The sequence below is a fragment of the Carassius auratus genome, unplaced genomic scaffold (assembly GCF_003368295.1).
Source record: "Carassius auratus strain Wakin unplaced genomic scaffold, ASM336829v1 scaf_tig00049816, whole genome shotgun sequence".
In the NCBI taxonomy this organism is placed as follows: Eukaryota; Metazoa; Chordata; class Actinopteri; order Cypriniformes; family Cyprinidae; genus Carassius; species Carassius auratus.
The window spans coordinates 39,790-47,500 of NW_020527126.1; the positions used below are offsets into that span (position 1 = coordinate 39,790).

Consider the following 7,711-nt stretch of genomic DNA (forward strand, 5'->3'; position numbering starts at 1 on the left):
GTGTCTTCAGAACGATGTGTTGACGTCGGACAGCAGGATTAGTTCCAGAGCTGCTCTTGTGTTTGTGTTTCTGACGGCCGCTGTTTATTTGTGTCTGATTGGAAGTCAAGGAGGCGCTAAAGAGTTCCCTAATCCTCCTTTTATTCCTGAGGCTCTTCCTCTGTCGCTCTCAAACGCTGATAAGTCAAACGAATCTTACGCTCTTGTTATTCCTCTGGAAACACGCAGGAGGCCGCTCATCATTTTCTGATGATATTCCACCAACACAATCAGCCGTTTTCACCGAGTTGCTCAAACTAGTTCCTTCAAAACAGCTTTTGCCCATTGATGAAACATTTTTTACTACTTCAGATTACTTTCTGAGTTTTTGCAGTTTTAATAGGTTAGTTCATCCAAAAGTAGTCTGTTCCTCGCGCTAAATTATCATGAGCATTATAAACTACTTTCATGTTGCTTTTCTGTCCTTTTCAAGCCTGACAGCCCATTTGCTTTTGTTGTACAGGAAAAGTGCAGTTCAGATTAAATACAGGCGTAGTGTGTTTATTTTCTTTGTGTAAAAACCCAAGAACATGTCGGTAATGTTCCTATGAGGTTATAAAAATATTATTTCTGACTCTACACATAACGTTCAAAAATCATGTTTTTGAATGTTCAAACTTTTTTTCTTTTTTGGTTATGAAACGTTAAAGAAACATTAAATTGTATCATTTTCAAACGTTGGAATGTTCTCTTGTGACATTTAAAAGAAATTAGACTATTACAGCTAACAAAAATGTCCTAAGTATGTTTTGCTAATGTTCCCATTAAATTATAGAAACATTATTCCTGAATGTTATCTGAGCATTCAAAGTGTACAGATTTTTAAATGTTAATTATTATTAAAAAAAAATTTTTTTTTGGTTATGCAAACGTAAAAGGAACATTCCATTTTATAATTTTGCAAACAGTATCAAACTCTACATCTGAATGTTCTATTAACATTTTAAAACGAGTAATAATATTTAAAAAACATTAGCTGAATGTCTAATAAAAAGTTTTACTTGTGTTCCCCTTTAAGTTATAGAAACATTAATTCTGAATGTTCAAACTTTATAGATTTGTAAATGTTTTAATATGCGAACAATAAAGAAACATTTCCATTTCAAGCATTTTGAGAATGATACTTTTGATCGTTCTCTGAACATTCCGAAACAAGTAACATTAAAAAAATTCTAAAAAACGAATTCTGATTGTTAAAAATGGCATTTAAAAAAAATTAGCTGTTCTGCTTTTGTTATACAGAAAAGTGCAGCTCAGATGAAATACAGGTTTTTTTAAAACAACATATTTTAAGAAAAGCATTAGATTTGATCTAATTGACATCTGGCTCAGAATCAGCACACATCTTAGCCGTCTCTCCCGAGCGCTGTCTGGAAGTGTCCATTAGATACCACAAATCCATCTTGATTTCGACTCAAAACCACCTTTGCTGCAGCAGATGTATTTCAGCTCTTTGTGTTGGAGCTTCCGCATCACTGAGATTCTCTGAAAAGAGCTGCTGGGAAGCAGTGTGAACAGAGAAGTGTGTGTTTGAACTGATATATTTTATCGTTGCGGTACAGCTGGTGGCTGTGGAGAGAAAGAGGAAGATGGGCTCTGGTTCTGACGGTTCGTCTAAACCGCAGTGAATCATCAGGTCAGCTTCCTCCTATGGACCACAGCTCAAGTGTGAACAACCGATGCACTTCTGATGGAGCTCCATGTCCTGGACCAGTTTAGCCAGTTCACAAATACTCATATTTCCATTTGTTTTAAAGCACTGTATATTAATAGCCTTCCTGGTAACACTCCTTCTGACAAGCATTCACATAATGTTTCTCATAACCTTGTACTCCAGTTATATCTGATCAAATGCACTCTAATGCACTATCTAATGCATCATATGCATTATTCAATAGACGTGAATTGAAATGAGTGCTCTGATTTAGTGTTTCATGTTCTGATATTTAAGGCAAGACACTGCAGGTCCATTTATCTAATAATAGACATCAATTACAAACGTTTATTTTTTTGTATTACAGGTTTTCTGAAAAGTAGTGCAGCTTTGCAATTATTTGCATTAATTCCCAGAACATAACATGGAACATGGAAAAAGCCAGATACATTTGTTATTTTTTTTACATTTGTTATTTTGTTAAGGTTTTTATAGAGGGGATTTCTCTTTTTATCACTCCATAAATCAGAAAATACTGTCAACAGACAGAAAATTAATACATTTTCACCATATTTTTGATGTTTTCTTTCCACTAATCTGAAACAACACGATGTGAACAGACAATCAAAATCTAAAAACTTTTTGCCTGTAGTGATGATAAATAATTCTATTAAATGGATTACATTCACTTAGAATACTAATGCAGTTTTGTAACCATAGCAACAGCGAGTTTCCGATATTTGCCAGTCTTCAGTTGCGCTTTGTCTTAGAAACAAATATACTCACGTATATTTAAGTAACATTTTCAGTAGTACTTGTAAATATGGTGGGCTAAATTAATTAATTAATTTATTCATTTATTTTGTCTTGTGTGTTATAATGCAGGCTACATGTGAGTTCTGAGCGAGGCACGCGCGTGTTCCTTTAAGAGTCGCGCTGGCGTTGCGTAGATCCTTCATGAATGAAACCACGTGACCAAAGCAAATCATATGACGTCTGGCTTCAGCGCGAGAGAAAGAGGATCAACACGGTCACAAATTCGCCGGCAACAGCGACAAACTCCCGCCGGATTCTCTTCGGTTCCACCCGACACAGTCTCCAGCTGCTCCGGAGGATTCGGTAAGCGCGTCGCTCTTCACGGTGCGTCGAACGCGCGGAAGCTGCGCTCGGCCGGACGCGAGTCGCTCAGATGTGTTTTGCTGAGTGTGCACGACAACGTGCGCGTGCGTGTGTGTCAGTTGGCTTTTTTTAGTGCATGACATGAGCTATTTACAAATACATTAAAAACATGAGGAATAAAAGCATTAAAAAACTGAATTAACTTATTTATTTTTTTATTTATTCTGGTTGCTTAATTCAAAACTCAAAATTATGTGTTTATTAAAATAATAAATAAATATATATATATCAGCGTTTTTTTGTTTGTTTGTTTGTTTTACACCATTGTGCATCAGTTTTGGTTTAATTGAGTGGATGTTAGCTTTACTATTTGAATATTTCTACTTAGTTTACTGCCTGTATATTCAACTAGCTATACTAGCAATAATAACGAAGTTGTGTTAATACATTACACTAATCTATGTATTGTTCACTATAAGTATGCGTTCATATGCTCATATGAGCGCGCGTTTCGGCTGTCTCGCGACGCGACGTGCGCGGGACGCGCGTTTTAAAGGGCTCGCCGTGCTGAATCATCACGATCGGGTCATTCCGCTCAGAACCCCGACACACACACAGAGCCGTGATGACAGCGAGCAGACAAAGGGCTCATCGATACACACTCACACACCCCGATCCGTGATTGTTCACCGGTTCTGATCGGCTCTCTTCGGCTCCGATCGTCGCTTTCGGTTTGAAACGTTTGCAGAAACCTGCGGGATTCGGCTCGTGTTATATTTAGAGAGCGAGAGCGCGTGTGTGTGTGTGTGTATGAGTGTGTGTGCGTCTCCTCTAGTCAAGCAGAGGTTACACAGCAACACAAGCGCGGATCTGTGAGGAACCGAACCTGCTGCTTCATCAGAACCGTCTCCGCTGGACACCGGAGGTGCGTTACTCTTCTCGCTTGAGTCTGTTTAACACCTCGAGTAAACTGTACCATGGTACGGTGATGGTGTCAGGTGCTACTTTTGGAATACCGTGGTATTGTGTGATGGTATTTACTTGCCATCATCTGTTTGGCCATCTGTCTCGTTCCGAATCCCTCCAACGTGCTCCCTAGATAGGGAACACACTAGGGTTTGAGTCAATAATAGACATTTTTGCTATAGAAAAAACAACTATAGTTGATGTAACTTGATAGAAATATGATTGACAGAATATTGTGTTTGTGTTCACGTATTTGTGTGTGTTGTAAGTAGTTGTTGTGTATCGCTTCGACAGTTGACAGTTGACGGACGGTTGGAATCCGTTCCCGCGCGCGCGCTCCGAATCACCAAATCGGCGCTATTTCAAACCGCGCGAATCATCACATGAGCGGCTTTTAAGGCGGATGCTGATTCATCAATCGCTGATATCTGCTTGACGTGAGCCCGTGCACCGGGGCGTCATGGCAACACGGCACACCGGAGCGCGCGGAACCGGGCAGCTTTCGAGGCACAGAGAGCGTCCTTCAGACGGATGGCTTTGTTACACAGACACGAATAACAGCGATATGATAGAATATATGATATATATATATATTAGGGCAGATGTTATGATCTCTAGAGTTCTGTGCTCGCGTGTTTACTACACACGGTTTGTTCGTGTGGAAATGTTTATTGCTGTGGTGAAGATAGTGTGTGAGATGCTGACACGATGGTATTTCTGGGCTTCTTCAGCATTTTTATCATATCAACATTTTAACTTGATTTATCATTTAAGTTCATTTTACATGTTAAACTAATTTTTCACGGAAGATATTTTTTTTCTCATAATATCATATTTTTCTACATTTTAACTTGTTTGTTTATATATATATATCATATTTTGTTACATTTTGACCCGCTTTTTTCATGGAATGTTAACTTTTTACATCATATTTTTCTATGAACCTGATTATTCATGTTTGATAGTTTGTTTTTGTTTTATCAGAATGGTGGAAGATATTTTTATTTATTTATGTTCGTTATATAATACCTTGCTACATTTTAACCTGACAGTCCATGAAAGATAAACTTTTTTGGTTTTGATAATTGTTTTCATATCATTATCTTGCTACATTTTAACCATTTTATTTTCATATCATATTTTCCTAAATTTCAACCTGATTTTCCATTAAAGATAAACGTTTTTTTTTATTATATATAAACAATATCTTGCTACATTTTAACCAATTTTTTTTCATGGATGTTTTTCATGTTTTGAGAAAAGCTGTAGTAGCTGGCACAGTACTTAATTAGAAACAAACAATAATATTCTGATGTAGAAACATGATTATCATATTCATATACCACAGTGCTTCTCCTAGTGACATCTGTGTGTCCATGTAAATCCATTCAGACCCTGTTAAGAGCCCGTTTACATCATTAACCGTAAATCTCCCGGTTAATAACGGCTCCAGCTGTAATTGTGATATTTGTGCGGTTGAGTCTGAAGCAGTGTGATCTGATCAGGACTGAACATGGGCTCGGTCTGCTCTGAAACCAGCTCAGGAGAGAAATCTGCTGATGTAGAGAGCGAACGAGAGCGGGATTGAAGATGAAGGGAGAGTGTTTTGTCTGTAAGGCGCTGGTGAGGATGAGGATGAGGATGAGGATGGTGCTGGAGGTGAAGGTGTAGAGAGTGGTCTGAAACGGTGTGATGATGAACGAGAGAAGGCTGAATGCTGCTCTTGCAAGTTTTTAAAATGCGAGACTTGCATCACCAAAAGAAATGCGATCGTTTGCATTTACAGTAAGTGTTTTGCAACAGATTGCAGTTTATGTTCTTCCTCTTTTTTTTTTTTTTTTACTAACAGGTAGTTTTTCTCCTTTTTTTTCTTTCTTCCCTCAGCAGAATGTTCTTCCTCTTATTCAGAGCGATGCGGCTGCAGTGTGTGTGTGTGTGTGTGTGTGTATTCGAGGGAAAGGTTGATGTAAACCTCGTGTGTGTCTGTTTGATCACACTTTCTCTGAACACATGATCTGTTACTGACTCCATCACTTCTAGTCTGAAGAGCACTACAGTACAGTAAAGGGTTAATTAGGATGTGAAAAGCACTTCACAAACAAGCTTTTTACGTTTTTCATTTATGGTGCAAGTATGGTGTATACTATTTTTTTATTTTTATAAATAATCTTTTGCAATTTGTATAATTATTAAATCTATCAGTAAATTGTAAAAAATCTTTTTTTAATTATATATTAAAAAATGTATTTATATGTATTTATTAAATAGTTGTAATCATTTATTCATATATATATATATATATATATATATATATATATATATAATATAATTATGTATTTTTTGGGCTGAATTTGGTTCTGTGTTCTTGAGAGGTTTCGTGATTGATGTGTCTGAACAGGAAGTCAGTTACATCTGTTCTGAATTTGTCCTATTTTGTCCGAACATCCTTAATTTATCAGAGATGGATATTTTTAACAGGAAGTTGTCAGTGTGAGTGATGAGTGTGTGTGTGTGTGTGTGTGTGTGTGTGCGGAGGACAGGTGTCCTTCAGAAAGTCTCTCTCTCTCTCTCTCTCTCTCTCTCTCTCTCGCCGTTCCTCTGTTTAATAAATATCTCTCGCTCAAGCTTATGAGGACAAATGAATGTTCTTCAGTATTCAGTGCAGGAGATGAGCCTGAGATTTATTACCTTCTGTGAGCTCTCACCACACCAGACACACACACACACACACTCACACACACACACACACACATACACACACGTTTGTTTTTGTGTAAAGTGTGTTCATCCCATAGGTGTAATGGTTTTTATTCTGTAGAAACTGTATATTCTATGGCCCTTCACCAACCCTACACCTAACCCTAACCCTCACAGGAAACTTTGTGCATTTTTACTTTCTCAAAAAAACTCATTCTGTATGATTTATAAGCGTTTTGAAAAATGGGGACATGGGTTATGTCCTCATAAGTCACCCTCTCCTTGTAATACCTGTGTCATACCCATGTCATTATACAGAGTTGTGTCCTGATATGATACAAAAACATGCCCACACACACACACACATACACAGACACACACATACACACACACACACACTCTCACACACACACTCACACACTCACACACACACACACACACACTCACACATACACACACTCACACACACACACACACACACACACACACAGAGCAGCAACAGTTTGATGTTTGTGTTTGCAGTATGAAATCTCACACATTAGCTTTGAGGTGAGTGTGTGTGAGTGAGTGTGTGTGTGTGTGTGTGTGTGTGTGTGTGTGAGTGTGTGTGTGTGTACAGATCTGGGTGGAGGGTTGATGAAATTTCAGGAAAGACATTGAGCGGCGTGTCTGTCTGTGTGTGTGTCTGTGTGTGTGTGTGTGTGTGTGTGTGGCAGGTGCTGTGGAGTAAACACACACACATGCTGATCATTAACTGCATGCGTGTGTGTGTGTGTGTGTTCATCTTAATGTGTGTGTGTGTGTGTGTGTGTGTGTAATAGCGGCGATCAGACAGAACACAGATGAAGGTTGTTTGAGGTCAGTGTGTGTGAATCTATGAGCTCCACACAGAAAACAGTTTCAGAGTTAATGTAAAAAGAGGAGTGTGTGTGTGTGTGTGTGTGTGTGTGTGTGGATCAATGGAGTCTATTTTTTTCGTGGCCTCTTTGAGCAATGATGAAATCTGCTGTAAGATACAGCTCAAGTATAGTAACACAGTGCTTCAGAAGAAAGTGTGTGTGTGTGTGCGTGTGCGTGTGCGTCTGTGTGTGTGTGTGTGTGTGTGTCAGTGTGTGGTCTCTCAGATGCAGTGTGGATGTTTAATTTCTCTGTCATTACAGATTTAGCACGTATAGTTTAGGAAGGTAATCATCAGAAGGAAGTTTTCTCAGAAGTGTGTGTGTGTGTGTGGTGTAG

At 38.4% G+C, this 7,711-nt stretch overlaps 1 pseudogene; it reads left to right on the forward strand.

Moving 5' to 3' along the window:
* The first annotated feature begins 2,331 nt into the window (after nucleotides 1-2,331).
* The window catches only part of LOC113089440 (transcription factor MafG-like), a 12,744-nt pseudogene continuing 7,364 nt past the window's right edge, over nucleotides 2,332-7,711 (forward strand).